We start from the raw sequence: 8,338 nt of genomic DNA on the forward strand, positions 1-8,338 counted from the left end.
CTGAGTCTTGCTGACTCGTCAGTCGGCAAGACTCAGCACAAGCAGGAGCACCTACGAAGATGTCCGACGTAGCTTTGCACGGAACGTCAGGGATAGAAGAGTTCCATGGACCACGGCCATACAAACCGGAAGAATTCTCGGCAGCTGGAACTCTGTATGTATACCATTTATCAATGTGAGATACTCAACCGCAGTTACGTCTTTTCGGATTTCTTGTCGTGTTGACGATTCAATTTGTTCACAGACTATTTCGATAACTGAACAAGTCATATTGCCTACAAATCCAAAAAGTGGTCATCAGACAGTCCCGTTGAGAAACCCTTTGAAATCTAATCCCGATTTGTGCACTGCGTCATCAATAGTGTGCATTAGCAGCCTCGGCACTGATACAGATTACATGTTGCAGCTGAATATCAGCAACTACTGAAAATCTTACGCATTTATGACACCTATTCTGTTCAAATTATAGCTATCATCGCCTTATCAAGTACTGCGTCGAAACAATAGAAAGGAGAATGCTTCCATTATTAAAAATGTTCAAATGTGTGTGAAATGGTTCAAATGGCTCTGAGCACTATGGGACTTAACATCTTAGCTCATCAGTCTCCTAGAACTTAGAACTACTTAAACCTAACTAACCCAAGGACATCACACACATCCATGCCCGAGGCAGGATTCGAACCTGCGACCGTAGCACTCCCGCGGTTCCGGACTGCAGCGCCTAAAACCGCACGGCCACCGCGGCCGGCCGTCTGTGAAATCTTATGGGACTTAACTGCTAAGGTCATCACTCCCTAATCTTACACACTACTTAACCTAAACTATCCTAAGGACAAACACACACATACCCATGCCCGAGGGAGGACTCGGACCCGGCCGCGGTGGTCTAGCGGTTCTAGGCGCGCAGTCCGGAACCGCGCGACTGCTACGGTCGCAGGTTCGAATCCTGCCTCGGGCATGGATGTGTGTGATGTCCTTAGGACTACTTAAACCTAACTAACCTAAGTCCTAGGGGACTGATGACCACAGTAGTTAAGTCCCATAGTGCTCAGAGCCATTTGAACCATTTGTTTTGAGGACTCGGACCTCCGCCGGGACCAGCTGCACAGTCCATGACTGCAACGCCTTAGACCGCTCGGTTCGATTATTAATTTTGTAGTATCTTCGTGTTTCAAGTCTGTTTTAAAATTTAAAATGTCTCCTTCAGCTATGAGAAATTGCGTATCATTCATCTCTGTGGCTATGGACGAGAATTTACAAGGTGACCGTAGATATGTTGTGGCCCTCCAATTGAAAATGTTGAGGAAGATGTACCATACAAAAGATGCATATTTATTTGCTTAACGTACACAGATATTGAGCTAAGCTGTTCCCCTTAAATGATATCATAACACCTTATGCAGAAGTTCGTGATTTCTTATCCAAATAAGGAAATACATCACGTCGTTAACCAGGGTTCACGTTCAAAGGATATACCCCCTAAGTTCTAAATATTGTAAGTACTGCGAAGGTAGTGATCAGATTTTGAAGGGTGAAACACAGTTCAAACCATCTTCTTCAGATGTGCGAACGATTCTATCCGTGGCGCAGACTCCACGAAGCCGTGGACCCAAGTTGGCAAAAAGGTGCTGTGCAAGTCGATGGTGGCTCCATATAATGGTGTGGACTGTGTTTACATGGAATGAAATGGATGCTCTGGTCAAACTGAACTGATCATTGTGTGGAAGTGGTTATGTTCGGCTACTTGGAGACCATCTGCAGCCATTCATGAACTTCATGTCCCTAAGCAACTGTAGAATTTTTGTGAAAGACAATACGCCAAGTCACCGGGTCACAATTGTTCGCGATTTGTTCGAAGAGCTGTCAGGAAAATTCGAACGAATAATTTGTCCACCCTGATCGCTCGACACGATTCCGTCGAAAATTTGTGGGGATAATCTAGGTGTCTGTTCGTGCGCAAAATTCTACAGCGGCAACACTTTCGCAGTTACGGACGGCGATACAGGCAGCATCGCTCAATATTTCTGTGGGGGACTTCCAACGACTTATTGATACCGCCACGTCCCGAGTTGCTGCACTGCGCTGTGCAATGGGAGATCAGACGTGATATTAGGTGGTGCCCTACGACATTTGTAACCTCAGCGTATTTTCGCTTGAGTACTTTGCTTCCTTTTAGGCATTAAGTTTAAGTAATACTTTGTGACATGACTTAAGCAGCTATGAGCTTACACAGCAACACTAAAAACACAGACTCAATGTTGCATAAAGGAGCAGTCCATTTCATCGGTTACTACCAGATGGTAGAGGAAGGTAGGAAAAGCTGTTTTCCAAAAAAACAATAAGAGATGAGCAATTATGATAAATGTAACATAAAGGAAGGAAATTGCTTGAGAAGTTTATTTCAGTGAAACTATAACATACAGGGTTATCACAAATGATTGAAGCGATTTCACAGCTCTACAATAACTTTATTATTTGAGATATTTTCACAATGCTTTGCACACACATACAAAAACTCGAAAAGTTTTTTTAGGCATTCACAAATGTTCGATATGTGCCCCTTTAGTGATTTGGCAGACATCAAGCCGATAATTAAGTTCCTCCCACACTCGGCGCAGCATGTCCCCATGAATGAGTTCGAAAGCATCGTTGATGGGAGCTCACAGTTCTGGCACGTTTCTTGGTAGAGGAGGCTTAAACACTGAATCTTCCACATAACCCCACAGAAAGAAATCACATGGGGTTAAGTCGGGTGAGTGTGGAGGCCATGACACGAATTGCTGATCATGATCTCCACCACGACCGATCCATCGGTTTTCCAATCTCCTGTTTAAGAAATGTCGAACATCGTGATGGAAGTGCAGTGGAGCACCATCCTGTTGAAAGATGAAGTCGGCGCTGTCGGTCTCCAGCTGTGGCATGAGCCAATTTTCCAGCATGTCCAGATACACGTGTCCTGTAACGTTTTTTTTTGCAGAAGAAAAAGGGGCAGTAAACTTTAAACCGTGAGATTGCACAAAACACGTTAACTTTTTGTGAATAGCGAATTTGCTGCACGAATGCGTGAGGATTCTCTACCGCCCAGATTCGCACATTGTCTCTGTTCACTTCACCATTAAGAAAAAATGTTGCTTCATCACTGAAAACAAGTTTCGCACTGAACGCATCTTCTTCCATGAGCTGTTGCAACCGCGCCGAAAATTCAAAGCGTTTGACTTTGTCATCGGGTGTCAGGGCTTGTAGCAATTGTAAACGGTAAGGCTTCTGCTTTAGCCTTTTCCGTAAGATTTTCCAAACCGTCGGCTGTGGTACGTTTAGCTCCCTGCTTGCTTTATTCGTCGACTTCCGTGGGCTACGCGTGAAACTTGCCCGCACGCGTTCAATCGTTTCTTCGCTCACTGCAGGCTGACCCGTTGATTTCCCCTTACAGAGGCATCCAGAAGCTTTAAACTGCGCTCTTCAATCACTTGTAATAGCCCTGTATATGATCATTTACTCGCTACAGTAGATTGTGCTAGATAGAAATAGCCACATATTCAACAAAATTACTTAAAAATTACAATAATGTATTTAGTTTTTTCGTAACAAGTATATATATAATAAAATCTGTGCCCTAAATACGAGTATAACTGTACAAGGAGACCACATAGTCATGAAACCATCAGTTATGTTGACACGCAGGGGGCAAATTTGATTTCCCGTTTGAAAATAATACCGTATCTGTAATTAGATTATGATACCAGGCTGGGTGCCATAGGGAATGTCTTTATTTAAGGGGGGTAGGACGTCAAACGGGCCGACTTGGAGCAGGAGAGGCACCACAGGACATTTTAATTTCCACTGTCTATACGTTTACAAATAAATTCATAAGACTTCGTCGGCATGACCAGGAAGGATTCAGGATTCACTCTCATAGCAGTACAAGTTCAAAACCATAGCAAAATAAATTTTTTTACTCTTGAAATTTCATCATTTTTTCACTTGGTACTGGCTCCATTTGTTGTTGTAAATACACTCTTCTTCGTAAGTGAGAGAGATTCTTCGATGAATTTTGCACAGCATCCAAACCATACTTACAGGTGTATGAAACTCTAGAATTCTCCAGATCTGTTTAAAACTGTGGTAAAAATTGAGATAATTAACTATAATATTTGAGTTTTTTTTAAACGTGAAGTTTAACATGTAACACCTCATTCATTTTTTCATAAATTAAATAAATTCTAGAGTTTGAGACACCTGTACGTTGTATGCTGTGCAAAATTCATCGAAGAATCTCTCTTACTTATGAAGAAAAGTGTGCCTACAGCAACAAATGGAGCCAATAGTAAGTGAAAAAAAGATGAAATTTCACATGTAAAAAAAAAAATTATTTTGTTGTGTTTCTGAACTTCCACTGCTATGAGAGTCAATCCTGAATCCTTCCTGGTCATACTGATAAAGTTTTATGAATTTATTTATAAAAGTGTAGACAGTGGAAATTAAATTGGCCTGTGGTGCCTCTCCTGCTCCAAGTCGGCCAGTTTGACGTCCTACCCCGTTAAAATACACAGGCTCACAGTAACTGTAAATACTGAGCTCTATAAGTCTCAGTTCCTATCATTTAACACTAGCACCGCCAGAGCGGTCAAAAAGGACCGCAACACGTTTTCAAAACGTTACTTTGACTGCAGTTTTTGTCGGATTGCAATGAGCTTCAGTGACTTTTCCAGGTTAAAGGTCAGAATCACCCGTACTAAATATATTTATTTTCTGAAGAATGGTTAGGATGTTGTTAACAAGTATAGCTAGAACCGCGAGAGCGGTCATTTTGACCGCTGTACTGATTATTGTAATAAAACGTCTTACATCATGTCTTCTTCCTCTGGTTGAGATTAAATCTGTTAAATCTGTTCTGGTTGAGATTAAATCTGTTAAACATCAATAATACACACAATAATGAAACCCTTTTAATTTACTTATGTCCATTGTTTGTGTCTGCGTCTCCAGTCATATTGTCATTTGTCATTCGTTAGCTCGTAGCAACATAGTAATCGTGGCTCGCCATAAACACAAGATCAGAACGTTTGAAGACAGATAAATTCGCTGTAGTATCAAAAGTTTGGAAAAAATTCATTGCCATTTGACATATATTCCAGGTGAAAATCTGACTGCCAGCTTTTTCCGAGCAAAACAAGGTGTCCATTCTTACAGTACATCGCAAAAACCGAGCGAGGTGGCGCAGTGGTTAGCACACTGGACTCGCATTCGGTAGGACGACGGTTCAATCCCGTCTCCAGCCATCCTGATTTAGGTTTTCCGTGATTTCCCTAAATCGTTTCAGGCAAATGCCGGGATGGTTCCTTTGAAAAGGCACGGCCGATTTCCTTCCCCATCCTTCCCTAACCCGAGCTTGCGCTCCGTCTCTCATGACCTCGTTGTCGACGGGACGTTAAACGCCACTAACCTAACCTAACCTACATCGCAAAAAAAAACAGATAAATTTGGTATATAATTTTGCTTCTTGTCGACGTTGACTCAAATTTTCTGTGCAATGTGTTACAGATCACGCTATCACATTCTTCATGAAAGTTCAGTAATGAAGTTGATGGAGCCGTTTCAAAAGAAGGACCGAAGCGTGGCTACCGACGATTTTTTTACAACAGTGAAAATGAGCGAGAAGTTGAGAACTAATGGCACTAGCATTGTTGGAACAGTTAATACGATGAGGAAGAGAAATCCTTAATGCTGTGAAGGCAATGAAAGCTGTTCTTTATGATTCAAATGTCTTCTAACATTCCAGTGGTACTCTTACTGTACATCAAGGCAAACGAAACAAGAATGTGCTTCTGTATAGCAATTTGCATTCAGAAGTTGAGCTTCAAACTGGTCCGAAAAAAGACACCAGAAACAATAGATTTCTACAACAATACAAAATATGCTGTTGATGTGGTGGATCAAATGACAAGAAAATACACTGTTCGATCTGGTACTCGTAGATGACCAGTTTTTGTATTTTATAATATTCTTGGCAGCTATCTGTTCACGGATCATTTCCAAGAAAGTAACAATGATAGTCATTAGTCAAAACTATATCCTGAAGCTAGCAGGGGAGCTTCGTATGGAGTACATGGACTCGGAAAGTAACTTGGTGGACACAGAAGCTGAATCTGGAAACTCTGTAAAAGGAAATAAAATGAGGAGACAATGTCAAATGAAGAAGCGTAGGAATAAGACAAGTTATATCTGCAAAAACTGCAAACGACGAGTCTGTGGTTCTTGTTCAGAGAACGTAACTAAGGACGTGGTATGTAGTTCCTGCTACTACAGATATATAATTCACATCAGTGAGTGCAAATAAACTAAAGAAAAAGTCAAGCAGTTTTTTACAAACAAGTTGTGGTATGTGGATTTGGAAATATGACTATAATTACACTCCATAAAATATTTCAATAATTAATTTTATAATACAATAAATACGTCAGCTTCTTTATTAAAAGAATTTGAAATAAAAACTGTGTTTTGTTAATAAGATTAAAACGTTTCTTAAAACTCGTTCTTGTTTGTAACAAAATGGAAAAAATATTAAATTTGAGAAAAATTGTATAATTCATCTTATTTTAGTTTTGTAAACCTAAAATACACATTTGAAACGATGTTAATGAGAACTAAAATAATAATTTTCATATAGCGGTCAAAATGACCGCATCAGCGGTTATAGGCATACGATAAGTTCCCGCGGTTCTAGTGTTAACGTGGTGCTGGACTCATTTGTTTCTGGATGATTTTGTGTATGTGGGAGGGCGCAATGTGTTGGTTTTGAGACAGGGTGGACAGAGAAAGCAACGAAAAAATGGGACTTGGGCGTGAGAGCAGGCTGGTGCCTCAGGCGTTGACTTCCCGGAAGTGAAGATACCGAAGCCAAGCCATGGATAGAGGCTACTGTGTATTTCATATTGCCTATTTATAGTGCCTCGCTCCTTGAGGCTGGGGTGGCGATGCTAGCAGCAGAACTGGGAAGCTTTTTTATGTTCTTCGGAGGGCCCTTGCAGATAAACATTTGTCGCTTTTAGGAAGAAACGTGGCTGCAGGAAATATTGGCCTAGCCTCCTGAACTGCTTTTGGAATTTCAAAGAACCTCTGATGCTAGGCATGTTCCTGCACACAAAAACGTGCGATTGGTTTACTAGCCAGTGACAAGGAGACCACTTAGCCATGTAACCATGACAACTTGTATTGAAATGTGGCAGTCAACCAGACGCAACAGTCACTGAGATGCTGTTGAGGCAGTTTTTGAGTGCTAGAAGGGCACTATATGGTGTGATTGATCTCAGATCATGACGTGTTGCTTTTGATGGGGTTTTGTACGTAGAAAGACCATAGCTATTTGAACACTGTGTTTTTCATTTTCCACTACTGGCGTGCAACCATTGTTTGGTGAGAAAAGATAGCAGGGCATTACAACCCTTCAAAATTTAGAGACTTCTTGAAGAGACCTAGAGGAGGGCTGCATATAAATTTCTTACGGGGATGCGGAGGTGTGTGCATCTTGAGCATGGCAGCCGTGGACGTTGGAGATCAGTGCATCTTAGAAGGTGAGCAGAGAGTAGAGCTGCAGCACTAGTAAACAGTCCCTTATCTACAATTGAGAGGCGTTCGCACAATGGCAGCAATCACCGCTAAAATCATGTATAATTATGGTGGTCATCAGCAGAAACACGAGCGTGATATGGAATTCTTTGACCACACCAGTGGAATTCTGAATGAGTAATCTATCTCAGATTGTCTTGGTGCGCGGAATGTGTAAGTTTTGTCGTTAGTTATCAGGTTCACAGTCATTTCGTGTAGGTTTAACAAGCTTTGTGACTGAGTTTCTGGTCAACATTAGCATCAGCAGGGCATACTTTGTCATGCAGTCGAGTGACAATGCTAATCAATTAAATCCACTAACCAGAATTTCTAGACTTTGTGTTCGTAAATGAATCCACATTTTCTCACGATTTATGCATATGATTGACGTTTTTAGAGAATGAATTAACTTTCTTAGGTGAAATATTGTTTTTGTTAGACACAATTCCGTCAAGTTAATTATTTTTTGTGTAAATCCTCACTTTAGGATCTATAACTGAGGGCATTAAAATTAGAGCTATCCGTTAAATTTGTGCATATTAAATCCGCAGTGTGCATCTTAAAGTCATGGCCAACCGACAATTAGTTTTTTGCGTTACGGTAACTTTCCCCATGTAGCGGTTTTGTAATGTTAGTTTTTAATAATCATACATATTTTAATATATGATGTAAAATGTATATATTTGATTTATTTGATTATGTACCTCGGCCATTTTATTTTACTTATTTTATC

The sequence above is a fragment of the Schistocerca piceifrons genome, chromosome 6, assembly GCF_021461385.2.
Source record: "Schistocerca piceifrons isolate TAMUIC-IGC-003096 chromosome 6, iqSchPice1.1, whole genome shotgun sequence".
In the NCBI taxonomy this organism is placed as follows: domain Eukaryota; kingdom Metazoa; phylum Arthropoda; class Insecta; order Orthoptera; family Acrididae; genus Schistocerca; species Schistocerca piceifrons.